This window comes from Crotalus tigris, unplaced genomic scaffold, assembly GCF_016545835.1.
Source record: "Crotalus tigris isolate CLP2741 ecotype Arizona unplaced genomic scaffold, ASM1654583v1 scf7180000017568.12009008, whole genome shotgun sequence".
Lineage (NCBI taxonomy): Eukaryota > Metazoa > Chordata > Lepidosauria > Squamata > Viperidae > Crotalus > Crotalus tigris.
The window spans coordinates 1,324,870-1,340,174 of record NW_024096478.1 but is presented as its reverse complement, the minus strand read 5'-3'; the positions used below and the strand labels follow the sequence as shown (position 1 = coordinate 1,340,174).

The following is a 15,305-nucleotide window of genomic DNA, read 5'->3' as shown; positions in this document are numbered from 1 at the left end:
AACAGACAGAGTTATTTTAATAAGACTATCCCTTGCTGATGGTAGAGAGGGCTTGGAAAGGAGAGGAGAAAAAGGGCTGAATAAGAATCAGCTGGCCACTGAAACATCAGAAGAGTCCAAGGAACAGACAGTTTCATGGAATGATAGGATAAAGTCATTTTTTTAAGGCTCTATACTGTGCATCTCTGCAATATGCATAATTTTATAGTGCTATAAGTGTTTCACATGACATCCAGTTTACTTGTCCTTGAAGGAGCCAAATTCATTCTCTTTCACAATTGTTTTGTCTTTTAGCTTGATAATTTTATATTTAGGAATATTTCCGTAATTGTATGCCAAAGTGACCTCATCCTAAGGACTGTAACTTTCAAAAAAAAATTGGATTTTAATAATTGGAGTTGTACTACTTCCATGACCCCAAGATTGCTCATTGAGAGAGGTTTTGTAGTTTTATTTCTGGAGCTGGAATTTCATGTGTAAAGGTTTTTTTTTAATCAAGAGCTCTTAGGTGAATACTCTCCTGACTATGTGATTTGTTTATATTAATTTGTCATATATCTTATGTCAATAAAGTAGATGACATCAGATATTTGATGTAGGGTAAAAAACACAACTTAGGCATCAGTTTCCTGTATGTGGAAGATAGGGAATTGATTCTTAGAATGCCCATGACTACTAGGAGATAGAGCAAATCTGATCCCAGAGACTGGAAACCCTAATAACCAACCTCAGTAATCTATCTAGGTTTGTAGCCTTCTCTGACTGTAGATGAGGACAATAATGGTTTTGGTTCCCATCAAAATATGGTTTTATTTTTCCACGAATCCTTAGCTCCAGAATTTATGAAGAAATGGACAAATATTAATAAATGAATTAGTTTTTATTTTAATTTTTTGGCTGCAATGGACCCTTTAGCAGCAGTCAGCACCCAGATCAGCATAGATTAACTCCAAAGTTAACATCAGACCAACAATCAAGTAAACAATACCCCAATCAAGAAACTGCTAATGAAACCAACAGCAAACAGCCCAAAGAATCTCTAAGATCAGCCCCACCAATACAGGGCAAACCACCAGAATATAAAGCTGACAGCAAATTGCACTCCTTACTAGCACTGATGATGTTGCCTAGTTTGGGTAATGAAACGTCTACAAAAAAACAAGCAAGCTCAGAGAGCACCAAGGACCCCTCATGTCAACCCTGAGCTATAAATACTCTCCTTTATTAAAAAGTAAACAATGTTTCTACCTTTTGTCTGACTTTCTTTCTGCAGATTAACATAGGCTTTTGCAATTTCATCGAAAGATAAGATTATGCACTCTTCTCCCATCCCTATCATTGAAATAAGGAACTGATTTCATTGTTAGTGGCTTTAAAAAAAAAAACTTCATCGCATTATTAAGTTCATTTCACAAGATTGGCAAAGGCTATTCTACACATGATCTCAAAATCTCAGTGTGGCTAATATTGACTAACATGAGAAACCAGGATCTGCAAGCTATTCAGATAGTAGACACTATTGCCTGATATTGTACAATGTAAAAGGCATAATTTTTATTTTTTAAAAAAAAGAATTGTGTCACGATCTCACCAGGTCTCATTTTAATGTAATTTTAAAGGTTAGTGTATGCCATCTAGAGGTATCATTACTCTCACAGCATTTGATGCCTTTGAACTACCAGTTATATCATTGTGCCAATGGATCACTTAGGATTCTTCATGTAACAGCCTTACCCTGCTATCTTTTGTGCTGAAACTGGTAAGAAATAAAACTCTCTTAAGAAATTTCTTTCATGTCTTGACTCATCCCTCAGCTTTGACAATGAACAACTGGCTAACCTTGTACTTCTTCTTTTTATTATTATTATTTGCTTTCTTATTTACCTGTGGTTTTATATTATTCTTTACTTTGTCAACTATCATTGGTTGGAGTTGGGCAGCATCAAAATCAAGTCAACAAACAAATACATAAGCAAGCTTACTAGCCAAGTGATCAGTCTGGATGGAAGGCAGTTCGTATATCCTCAAAGCATAGTTAGCAGGCCATCCTTGTAATGGGACAAGGAGAATATTGTATTTAAACCTTCCCATCAGGCACATCCACAGTGAACCGAAAGAGAGCAAGCACTAAAGCAGTGGTTCTCAACCTGTGGGTTGGAACCCCATTTGGGGTCGAATGACCATTTCACGGGGGTCGCCAAACAAGGCTGTCCGCCATTTTTTTCCCCTTTTCTTTGGCCATGCCCCTGGCACCTGGTGATGTATAAGTGGTTGGGGGTCACCACAACATGGGGAACTGTATTATGGGGTCGCGGCATTAGAAAGGTTGAGAACCACTGCGCTAAAGGAAAGACTACAAGTTTCTCATTCTTTGGCTAGAAGGAGAACCTGGTACAACTCTTGTCAATTCCACATGAAAAGAAAGAATCCTCCTCTATTTCTCCATTCCACCAATGAAACCTGTCAAACAAAAGAGAATGGAGATGGGGGAAGGGCAACCTTTCCATCATTCCACCAGGGCATTTTAAAAAGTTTTTGAAAAGGTGAAGTGCTTTAGCAGTCCAGCAGCCCAGGATGAAATGACTGTAGAAGGCAGAAGTCACACTGGAATAGAATGTGTGTTCTGCCACATTGCCCAGAGTTTTTGGAGGAAAGGCATTTGGAGGAGGAGCCATGGTGGTGCAATGGTTGGAATGCAGTATTGCAGGCAAACTCTGCCCACAGCCTTGAGTCCGATCTGTGACTGGCTCCAGGTTGACTCACTTTCCATCCTTCCAAAGTCAGTAAAACAAGGACCCAGATTGTTGAGGGCAATATGCTGACATTGTAAATTGCCTAGAGAGTGGTATAAAACACTATGGGGTGGTATATAAGTCTAAATTCTATTGCTATTGATAAATGCTAATAAAATGAAATATATCAGGAAGACCATGGTGCCAGCTGATGACTGTTGGATTTTTGGGTGTGAGGGATTGTTGATTCTAGGGACCTTTCTTTCTAATCCCAGTTTCCTAACTCCAATCTTTCTGACAAGATTATAACATCTGCATTTCTGAGAGACTTGCGGGGGGTTGGTTTCTGCCTTTAAAATCCTTTGGGGAAATATATTCTGCCTTTGGGGAAATATATTCTGCCTTTTTAATATTTCCCAAAATATTTCTTTCTCTGGATTCTTCCCACAGGGGAATAGAGGGAGAATGCTGGGATAAGACACTCACATAGAGGGCAGAAGAATCTGACAAGGCTGAGGAGCCACAATATGACAATCCTGATGTCTGAACAGTTTTTGTACCTTTAATCAAGAAGACATGAGAAATTGGAAACATTATATATATATATATATATATATATATATATATATATATATATATATATATATATATATATATATATATCATTATATATATCATGAAATGCAACTCAGCTTTCTGGAAGGTTTCTATGTTAATATAATGAGGTCACCAGGGCTGTGTGGCTGAAATGCTTGCTTGCTGTTTGGGGACAGGTGAAGAATGATAATGGAAGGCTGAATGGGAAGCAAGCTGCTCCTTTTCCTATTTTTGAAACTCCTTTTCCTGCTGTCAGAATATGGCCATTTTCCCAGCTAAATTTAGATTTCGCAGTCTTGTGATGCTGCAGATAGAACCATTAGAAACCGTATGCAGGATGTGGGTTTCCCAGCCTTGCACTGTGGGAAAAAGGGGCTGAAGCTGATGGTAGGTACCTACCCAAAGTAGGTAGTTTGCCGTATTTTTCAGCTCCTCTCCTAGTGTGTCATCTATCCCATCTCTATCTCTATACCCAGAAGAAGGCTTACACTGTCTGCCTGATAATGCCGAGGGTTGCATCAAATGACTCATGTGAACTTTATGTCAGTCAAAGCATGGAGCATGAAATTAGTCTCATAACAAAGGCCACTGTCTACCTCACGACATTTTTATACCACACAAATCTCGGAAGCAGTTTTAAAATGACCTGCAATCTTTTTCACTTCTGTCAACTCAAAAACATTGAGAACAAGGAGTGAAAAATCGATGCCTTTCTTCCCTAAATTGCACCAGTGCTTAGGAACATAAATCCCCTTATTCCTAATCAAGGCAAACGGGAAAGGAAAGGAAACCAGGCAATCTGGATCTTGTGCACATTGTTGATCACCTGTAAAGAAAATGAGGATCTTGACAGAATCCTTGATTGCAATACTTAGTGACTGAGTTGCCGATCCCAAATGTGGTTACTGAATGAGGACTACTTGCACTTATTTGCTTTAATTAATAGTTAGCTTTTCAGAGATTATTTTATTCTATTTTTTTACTCCATTTTTTTTTAAATCCTGCTTTTCAATGAAGCTTTTACCATTGCTGTGAACAGCCTTGGGATTTTTTTTTTTTTAAAAAAAGAAACAAGAGTTAGTCATTGTAATAAAGAACTTATTTCCTTTCTGCTTGTACAATACAAATCTATGAAAAGATGGTGCAGTTACGCTAGCATGGATTTTGAAAATAATTGCCAGCCAATAGGTAACGTTTGGAACAAAGCTGAGTATGTCACAAGGAAGAGGGTTGTGGGTTTTCACTTGAAATCTAGGACACAAACTGTGCCTTGCAAGAATGCCAAATTATATATACCATAAAATGTGGGGGGGAGGTCCCTTTTATAACCTTAACTGTAGTGTAAACTGCTGGTATTTCAAATTGCACTTTAGAAGAGATTAATATTTTCGTAACACAGACTGGTGGAGATTTAGCATTTTTATATAATTACATGTTTTCACTCAGACCAACTCATTAACTTTTATTGCCTAAGAAAATGACTGGTACTTTTTGGTTTTGCTCTTTGACCTCAGATTCTTTCCATCAGCCTTGATCTGCTTGTATAAGGCATTCCTCCCTACACCCTCTCAAAGGGATGCCATCTGCTCATAACACATTTCTGGTGAATGATTTTTTTTATCAGGTATCATATAAGGCTGACAATTATGGTAGATTCTCAGTAGAGGACATTCCACAACAAACTGTTAGAATGAAGGAAATTGTTAGGTGGATTGTCATGTTTCATATGGACAGCTAGTTTAGGTTAATGGATGGTTTTTGGCTTCTCAGGCTTTTCTGCTGTTTGGATAGCTGTTTGTTGCCCAGCCTCCATCTCTGTACCACACAGTGGAAAATTTGATGAGGGAGAAGAAATTATCTTGCTTCCCAATTCTGAGATATTCTAGTGGAAGATGTGGCCATCTCAAATTGTACATAACCAGATGAGTACAATTGCTACCATCTTGATGCCATAAAAGTAAAAAGACTATGAAATTGGCAGGGATTCTTAAAATAGGAAAAATTGGAGACATCAGATGAAATGGGTGTGGTTGCTTAAAACTCTCAGATAAACTGAAAAAATCTCAAAAGAACAAGTTTTTAAAAATGGAAAGAGAGTTATCAGAAAATCCAGGAGATTTGGAGTCTATAAGGAGGTAACATGAAAAGCTAAGGTTCAGAATGACCTATGGGTTTCAACAAATTACAAAAAAGCTAGATGCACAGGTACAAGATAGGTAGTACCTTGTTCAAAAAATAGGATCTCAGTATCCTGATATACCTCAGATTAAGCATAAACCAACTGCAGCTGCCAAACAGCCAAAACCATCTTGAGTTGCATCAATAGAAATATGGTATAGAGATAAATCAGCCCTACAAGACAAACTAGATGTAAATAGATGCCACATAGGTCTAAAACTCTAAAACTTTTATTAGAATAACTATAGTAACAGATTCTTGTAGGTCTGAATGTACTTCCCCATTTCCCTCTTTTATCTTCCTGTACATTAGGAAGGAGCCCCTGCCTGAAACATTTTTGTAAATCTCTATCTTTGTCTGGACTTAAATCACATTTATCTCTTTGTTGTTTTTGATAACGGATCTTCCCTCTCTTTGTCAATGACATCCTCTATGCTCTCTACATAATCATATTGGGCACGCTGTACAAGAAATACTATGTCCAATACAGTAAGAATACTAAGGAACAGGAAAAAGTGCAGAAAAGATTTTAAGGGACTCACTTTTAAGGAGATTGGTTGAAACAACATATGTTTAGTCTTAAATAAAAGAAGATTAAGGTAAGATATTATAGCAATCTTCCAGTACTTAAAGGTCTGTCATAAGAAAGATTAATTCTCCATAATGTCCAAGGATAGGACAAATCCAAGTGAGTGGAGACAAGTACCAATGAATGGACGTTTTACAGGAGGAGACCTAAACTAGAGGTAATGAGGAATGTCATGACTGTGAGATATATTAAGCCATGGAATAGTTTGTTTCCCAGACTCATGGGTGCTTCATCCCTGGAAGTTTCCAAGTACAGTAAAGCTGGATAGCCATTTGTTTGGATTGGTCTGGGGATTTCTAGTCCTGGATTGGAGGCTAAAGCATATAAGGAAAGGCTGCAGGAATTGGGTATGTCTAGTTTAATGAAGAGAAGGACGAGGGGGGACATGATAGCAGTCTTCCAATATCTCAGGGGCTGCCATAAAGAAGAGGGAGTCAAGCTATTCTCCAAAGCGCCTGAAGGAAGGACAAGAAGCAATGGGTGGAAACTAATCAAGGAGAGAAGCAACCTAGAACTAAGGAGAAACTTTCTGACAGTTAGAACAATTAATCAGTGGAACAACCTGCCTCCAGAAGCAGTAAATGCTCCAACACTGGAAGTTTTTAAGAAGAGACTGGACAGCCATTTGTTGAAATGGTGTAGGGTTTCCTGCCTGAGCAGGGGGTTGGACTAGATGACCTCCAAGGTCCCTTCCAACTTTATTTATTATTATTATTATTATTATTATTATTATTATTATTATTATATTATTATTATTATTATTGATCATCGCACAGTCAGCCAGATGTTCAGACTGGATTTGGCATTTTGTCTACCTATCGAGTCCTTACCCAGGACCTGGGATAGGCAGATGTGGATGTTTGATGGTATTACAGATATCGTCGCAGGATGGAAGCAGTTCCTAGTAAGGCCGCCTTTTGCAATTGACTAATAGCGAATTTGTCAATGCCAATGGTGTTCAAGTGGTGCTCCAGTTGTTTTGGGATTGCACCCAAGGCGCTATTATTATTATTATTATTATCGATCATCGCACAGTCAGCCAGATGTTCAGATTGGATTTGGCATTTTGTCTACCTATGGAGTCCTTACCTAGGACCCGGGATAGGCAGATGTGGATGTTTGATGGTATTACAGATATCGTCGCAGGAGGGAAGCAGTTCCTAATAAGGCCACCTTTTGCAATTGACTAATAGCGAATTTGTCAATGCCAATTGTGTTCAAGTGGTGCTCCAGTTGTTTTGGGATTGCACCCAAGGAGCCTATGACTATTGGTACTACCCTTGCTTGCTTTTGCCACAGTCTTTCTATTTCTATTTGTAGGTCTTGTATTTTGTTATCTTCTCCAGTTCTTTCTCATCTATTCTGCTATCTCCAGGCACTGCCACGTCCACTATCCAGACTTTTTTGTCTTTGTTATCGACAATTGTTAAGTCTGGGGTGTTATGTTGCAGGTGTTTGTCTGTTTGAATTCTGAAGTCCCAGAGCAGTTTAATTTTATCATTTTCTATGACTTTCTCTATTTTATGATCCCACCAGTTTTTGCTTACAGGCAAATGATATTTTTTGCAGATCTTCCAATGCACCATTGTTGCTACTTTGTCATGCCGCTGCTTGTAATCAGTCTGTGCAATCTTCTTGCAACAGCTTACCAAGTGGTCCACTGTTTCTTCAGCTTCTTTGCATAGGCGGCACTTACTGTCTGTTGCTGTCTTCTCAATTTTGACTTTGTATGCATTTGTCCTTAAGGCTTGGTCTTGTGCAGCCAGAATTAGTCCCTCGGTCTCTTTCTTCAATTTTCCTGCTCTTAGCCATTGCCAGGTTATTATCTGCTTTCCCAGCTATTTTTTTCATGTATTGGCCATGTAGGCTTTGTCTTCCCATGCCTCTATCTGTTCTTCATTTGTCTTTTTGTAGGCAGTTTGGTCTCTCAGTAGTTAGTAAGCCTCCTGAATACTAATTTCAGTGCATCTCATCATTGTTCTTCAGATATTCTTCCAGGCACTTTTTCTTCTTTCAACCATCTGATGTACTTGTAGCATTCCATGCCCACCTATTTGCCTTGGTAGATAAAGTCTATCAATGTCACTGCGTGGATGAAGGGCATGATTCATTGTCATTATTTTTCTGGTCTGCCTATCCATTGCTTTTAGTTCTGCTTGAGTCCAGTCCACTATTCCAGCTGTGTACCTAATGACTGGATTGCCCAGGTGTTGATTGCCTTTATGGTATTTCCTCCATTGAGTTTGGACTTTAAGATCTTCTTCACTCTCTTGATGTATTCACCTCTAATCTTTTTCTTGACTTCAGTGTGCTTGATGTTGTCAGCTTGAAGGATACCCAAGTATTTGTAGTATTCTTCCTCATCCAGACTCTTAATGTTATTTTCGTGGGGCATCTTGATTCCTTCAGTTTTCACTATTTTTCCTTGTTTGATAGTAAGTGTGGCACATTTGTCCAAGCCAAACTCCATTACAATATCTTGGCTATATATACGGACAGTGTTGAGCAGCGATTTTATTTCAGATGATGTTTTTCCATACAGCTTCAGATCATCCATGTAAAGGAGGTGGGATAGTCTAGCAGATGTTTTTGATGTTTGATAGCCATGTCCTGAGTTATTCAGTATTGTTGACAGAGGAAACAGTGCAATAACAAATAGTAATGGTGATAATGAATCTCCTTGAAATATTCCTCTCTTGATATTAACCTCTCCCAGCCTCTCACCATTGATCTGCAACTGTGTCTTCCATTGTGCCATCGATCTTTGCACAAATTTTCTGATGTTTCTACTGATTCCTGTTATTTCTAGGCACTTTATTATCCAATCATGTGGCAGAGAGTCAAATGCCTTTTTGTAGTCAATCCATGCCACATTCAGGTTGGTCTTCCTTCTCTTGCAGTTTTCCAAGATCATTTTGTCTATTAGGAGTTGATCTTTTGTTCCTCTGCTATTGGGGCGGTTTCCTTTCTGCTCAGGTGGAAAGAGATTGTTTTCAACTAGATGCTGTTGTACTGCATCAGCTACCACACCAGTTAGTAATTTGAAAGTTGTTGGTAAGCAGGTAATTGGCCTGTAGTTACCTGGTGTTGCCCCTTTTGCTGGATTTTTTATTATTAGGTAGGTTTTCCCAGTTGTTAGCCACTTTTCAATTTCTCCTCCTTGTAGTATATTGTTGAACTGTTTGGCAATGAGTGGGTGTATAACAGTTAGATGTTTCAACCAAAACCCATGCAGTTCATCTTCACCTGGTGCTGACCAATTTTTGATTTTCTTTGCTCTTTTTTCTACCATTTTTGTTGTTATTACTAGTTCTTTCATTTCAACTTCTGTTTTATTTGCATCCACCTCTTTTAACCAAGCCGCATCCTTGTTGTATTTCTTTGGGTTATCCCATATCTGCTTCCAGAACTGCACTGTTTCTTCCTTGTCAGGTACTAACTGATTCCTTGCAGTTTCTCCATTGATGGATTGTAGAAAGAAATTTCTGATTGGATTGAAATTGGAGGTTCTGCCTATAGTTTGCAATTCGAGCTTCATATCTACTGATTTTCCTGGCTATAGCTGTTATTTGTTGCTTTATTATTTCCAGTGCTTCCTTGATCTTCCTTGTTTCTAAGTGGTATTTCTTGATTAGGTATTCTTTGGTCTTCTTGTTCTTCAGCTTCTTTTCTTTCATCTGTTCTAGCTTGCTTGCATGTGATCTTAACTTGCTGATCTTATTTTCTAGTCTAACCTTCCATTTTTCTGGTGCACTGTTTGTTTGTTTTTCTTTTTTGTTGATTTTGCATCCCAGGTATTCTGTTATAACTGCAGCTGTGCTGTACATTAGTTGGTTTGTTTCTTGCAGTGAATTGGTGCTTATACTTGATATTGCAGTATTTGCATCTTTTAATGCTTGTGCTAGCTGTTTCTTTGGAACAAGCTTCAATGCAGGTAGCCTTATTCTGTTGTTTTTGTGCTGTTCTAGATGCTCAGTTATTCTTTGTTTCAATTCTTTTATTTCTTTAGTTAGAGGGTTTTGTTCTTCCTGAGGAAGAGGTGCCTGGTTTCCAACAGTTGTATATCTCTGCTGGAACTGCCACTCCCCCTGGTTTGCCTCTACATTCTGAATTACTTCTTTGATTTCTTTGCCCTGGGTAAACCTTTGCAGTTCGTCCAATTCTGTTTCTGAATACTTTATTTCGTGTTATAAATCGGCGTTGATCTGCTAGTCTCTGTTCTGTTATTTCTGATTCTGTTGTTCTTTGAACTGGTGCATTCGTTTTAGATATCCTCTTCTTGTTGGACTTGATCTGTGTAACAGATCATTATTTCTTTGTTTTCCATCACTGTGTATCTGCGACGGGTAAACACCTTTTCTTCCAGTAGTTCTGCAGCTGCTGGCCCTGGTTGCTCAGCCAACAGTCCTGAGTCCTGTAACCCATTTTTCACCAGATATCCAGGAACTCCAATATCTAGCGTGGACCTTGTTAACCTGGCCGACGTCCGAGCTGGTATGGCATTCTGCAATTTACGTCTCATCATATTTTTTATGGGAGAGACACTCTTTGTCTGACTCCTCTGATGAAACCTGTCCAGTATGGTTGAACCTCTGGCATAGCTCTCATCTTCTTCAGAGTACACAAGCCCCACAACCACGTCAAGGTAGTGCCTCAGTGGGGGATTATTATTATTATTATTATTATTTCCAAGTAGCCTATAAACCTTATGATTCAATGATCCTTAGAAGAAATGGAGTTCATAATAGGTCAAAATTTATCTTCTGTAAAGCCTTACAAATATTTTTTCTCTACTCTGACATTATTGCTGTTTGTAGCCAGTGCCTTCTTGCCAGTTTAATCACATAACTCAGACTTTCCTGATGCATTGCAAGGCAGCCTATACATTCTTAATTAGTTTGATTCCCCAGATCTAGAGCCCAGCTAAAAAGAAGGTGGCTACTGCAGCAAATCTTTATCAGCATGGCTATTTTATGATTTGTGATTTATGATTTATGACCAACCAATATTTTTCTCCTGGATCAGATTCAGATTTCTTCTATTTCTGTTTGTGGCAGCTTGAAATATACATATTGTTAAATGTGTCTGGCTGTAACCCAATGTCTATGTTTCTTGGACAAAGGATGATGACGCCCTTTTTCAAGGTTCATGAAATCAATTTAGTTCCAGAGGAAGAGGTTATATGAGGTAAACTGAAGCCTGAATTTCTCTCCAAGGGACAAACTGTCTTTCAGCTGACTTGAGATGCTGAAGAGCCACAGGCACTGAAGGTTAGTCTTGCTGAGAGCATAATCCATGGACAAAGTCTAAGAGAAATCCATATTTCAAAGCACATTGAATTAATCCCTCAGTGTATTAAACTGAGAAGCTAGAGAATGGACATGGTTCCTGCAACCTGAAGTGAAATCTTTTAAACCCTACTATTAGCAGTTTTTACTAATGAAAAGTTTGCTTTAGTTTTCCTCAGAGAGGCTATTCCACACCTAGCAGGTGACTAGCATCTGAGACTCCTTAGGACTGGATAGGGAGCTGAACTCCTTCAGAAAAGCAGTAGAGTAATATCTACATCCCTAAGATGCAGATGCAACATGATTTCCTCAAAGGTTAAGGACCACCATTGTCATAATGAGATCCAAGATTTATAAATTGTTGGCTATGAATCCTTAAAATTACAGACTCTGTAGAGAAATCTGGAAACAGATGTCTCGTATATGCATGCGCGCGCACACACACACACACACATGTGCGCGTACACACACACAGAGAGTCACAGAGGGCTGCTATGAATGAATGACTCATGTCCTGATCACATAATGATTAAATACATGTCATTTTTATTTCATCAATTAACTCATCATTATTTCATTGATTTGTTGAATTTATATTTTGCCTTTTGTAGAAAAGTTCAGTATGGTGAAGAAAGGAAGGATGGATGGATGGAAGGAAGGAAGGAAGGAAGGAAGGAAGGAAGGAAGGAAGGAAGGAAGGAAGGAAGGAAGGAAGGAAAACTATGACAACACCTTGTAAACTTGGCTGATCAACAGGATTCAACTTGAACAGAAAATAGGTGGGAGATAACAAGGAATCCAAAGACTGGAAAGTTGAAAAAAATATCCTAGAAGAAAACAGTGACAAAACATTTCTATATTGTTGCCAAGAAAGCTACATACTTAACTCAAATAAGTTTTTATTTTTCTTTATGTTAATTATAAATTCAGGTGTTTTTTTGCTATAATTCAGAAAGCCCTGAATCAATATAATATAAAGTACAGACTTTCCCATCCAGTTTTGAAACTACTACGAATTATCCATAAGCAACTTGGAAAATACAGTTTTGCAATATTATGAACTATATAACTGCATCATTTAGTTCATGATGTCCCTATGGATTACCCCTTAATTGCAAAATGCCTTAAGTGAATGCTCTAATGCACAGAGAGGTGTCTATGGGTGTGTGTCAAAAGAGTCAACAGGATGGGGACAGCCACACAATCAAACCCCTTTTTCATGTGTATTGTACATGAGCAACACATGTTTAAAAAGGGGGGCTTCAGTCACAAATCACAACCATCATCTTGATTTTTTTGCACCTTCACCCATGGAAAATTCTATATGCAGAGTAACCATTGGTCAAGCATAACAGGAGCATTCTCAGACATTACTCAAATTTGAAGTAATCTGTTCCTACCTGGCCAGATTTTATCTATGACACCCTACTGTAATTATTTCATAATTCACAGAATAGGAACTCCATCAGATATACGTGTACAAATACCTTTCAAAGGATTGGAGGCCTGATCTGTTACTGTCTGCCCACTTAGTAGAGTAATAGGAACTATTTATAATTTTGCTAATTTTGTCACAGTGCATCTGCTGAGAGTCAATGTGGGCCTTCTCAATTTCTTCCTGCACAAATACTGTAGTCACAGGTGCTGTTTAGACTAATGAGAATTACATCAATATAGATCAGGCAGACCCAGTGATTTCTAAGCCAAAACAACATATGACTTTTTACAGATTATGTAAGGTGAATATGCTGTCTCCAATTGGTTAATTTTTCAGAGTACAAATAGAAATTGAAATGCACTTAATACTCCCTCCTAATAAGAATGCTTTATTATAATGAAACATCCATATACACTTGGCATGAGGAACTGAATTATGGATTTTTAAAATTCCTATATGGTCATTTTACAATATGAAGAAAAAAAATCAATAGGCAAGATTCTAACATAAGAATTTCATACATTAAATGACAATTAGGCACAATAGAGGTACTTTATATCATGTGGTATTTCTACTTACAACTTCAGTTTATGATATTTGCAGCTTGGCATAGCTCTGAATTAATTCAGAATTCTGGGAGAAAACAATTTCCACACATATTCTTAGCTTGTCTTAAATTTTCAGTCTTTCTTATCATCTCTGATAGCCTACAGCATAATAAAGCCTGTAAAAATGAATTTTAGTATTTTAATGGAATAGCTAATTAGTAACACCTCTTTTTTCATGAAAAACAATTACAATTATAGACCAATGAACTGATGCATAATGAGGCTGTGCAAAGCTTCAAAGAGATGCTTTAATTTAACAAATTCATTGAAACAGATTCCCAGACTGAAATAGAAATCTGCTTAAAAGCAGCAAATGAAACCGGAAGGCTTCAAAACACTTTGTAGTCTTTTGCAGTGTCACCAATGACTTTTTGGCTGTTTCGGGGTTGCTTACAGATGATATTCAGTGTTGCATCTATGGAGAATGTGGAGTGAACTATTTAACACTGACATAGTGGACTGGTGAGTTTTAGCTTCTAAGATGCCCTACGTATCATTTTGGGAGAGTAATAAGGCTCACATGTTTTGGAGCTTTGCTCAGTTTCACAGCTTCCAGCTTTTTGAATGTAGTCAGGTACATGTCTTAATTTTGCTCTCTTCTGTGTTCATTCCATGTCACACTTCTCTGTTGATTCAACTCTCCATAGTTTGAATTGTACAGGACTGAGGCAGGTTTAAGTCTCCTGACAATGAGTGAATGGATCCCAGACTAACACTAACACAGCACTGGCTAAAACATTTAGTACTCTCGAAATAGATGTGACAAGGCTACAAATTTATTTATTTATCAAATTTATTTACTACCCCATCTCACCATTCACTTTTTCTTTGCCAGCCATTTTGTAGTTGGTGAGTTATTTCATGGTGTCTGCATGTTGCTTCTACCAACCTCAACCTTGACATAAGCAAATAATAAATTGGTCTACTCAAGGAAGAGCCAGGCTTATCATCTAGCTATGCCAACCCTCCCAGTATCCCAGAAAACTCCATAATAGTAACAGTATAACAGAGTTGGAAGAGACCTTGGAGGTCTTCTAGGTCTTCTGCTCAGGCAGGAGAACCTATACTAGGCTGAACAAATAGCTCAGGTGATAGGCGAGGGCTTTCTTTTTATATGAAAGTAGGGGAAGCAGATATAGCAGAGAGAAATGAGGAAAAGAGTTTGTAGCAGGAGAGACAGAGGGAAGGGTGGGGGTGGGGGTCAGAAAAGAGAGGCAAAGAAAAAGGTTGGGAGAAGAGCTTGAAGAAGAATTTTCAGTTTTATATTTCCCATCACAATACAGTAGTACAGTGATGGCGAACCTTTTAGAGACCGAGTGCCGAAAAACTGGCCCCGCCCTCACCCTCTGCCCTGCCCCTTTCCTTCCCTCGTACTTGTATGCTGGGAGGGGGACCCTGCAGAACGCAGCCACGAGGCCATCCTGCTGAGCAGCTGATCGATGCAGAGAAACGGTGGGGAGTTGAGATCCTGCCTCGCTTCCTTGCCTTGCTGCCATACCGGCGCTCACACCAGATGCTGGCTAGGTGGGTAGGGGATGGGGCCGGCTGGGAGGCGTCTATTTAGAGTGCTGGGAGGCGGTTGCTCCCAGTGCTGACTTTGTTTGTTTGCTGTCTGATTGACTACTGCATGCCAGAGCGTTCCAGAAATAAACTGACCACCTGTGAACTCAACGGCTTGTGTCTTGCTGGAGCCAGGGGTGGCAAGGACCTCTGACAGTAAGATGAATAGTTACACTTTTGACTTCTTTCATTCTTTGTTCCTAACCTTTTCCTTTCCAGTTTTGAAACTCTAGGAACAGAGCAGTTCTTTGAGCAGCTAATAAGAAAGCAAAAACTCAACATACTCTCAGATTTTAAGAGGTCTGCATCCTTAAT

General features: G+C 38.7%; 1 long non-coding RNA gene across 1 annotated transcript in view; it reads right to left on the bottom strand.

The window, feature by feature from the left end:
• LOC120311405 overlaps positions 1-15,080 on the bottom strand; it is a 130,178-nt gene extending 115,098 nt beyond the window's left edge. The window contains exon 1 of the long non-coding RNA XR_005557608.1: positions 14,805-15,080. This is a non-coding gene — a long non-coding RNA (uncharacterized LOC120311405). The remainder of the gene's footprint in view (positions 1-14,804) is intronic.
• Positions 15,081-15,305: the final 225 nt, after the last annotated feature.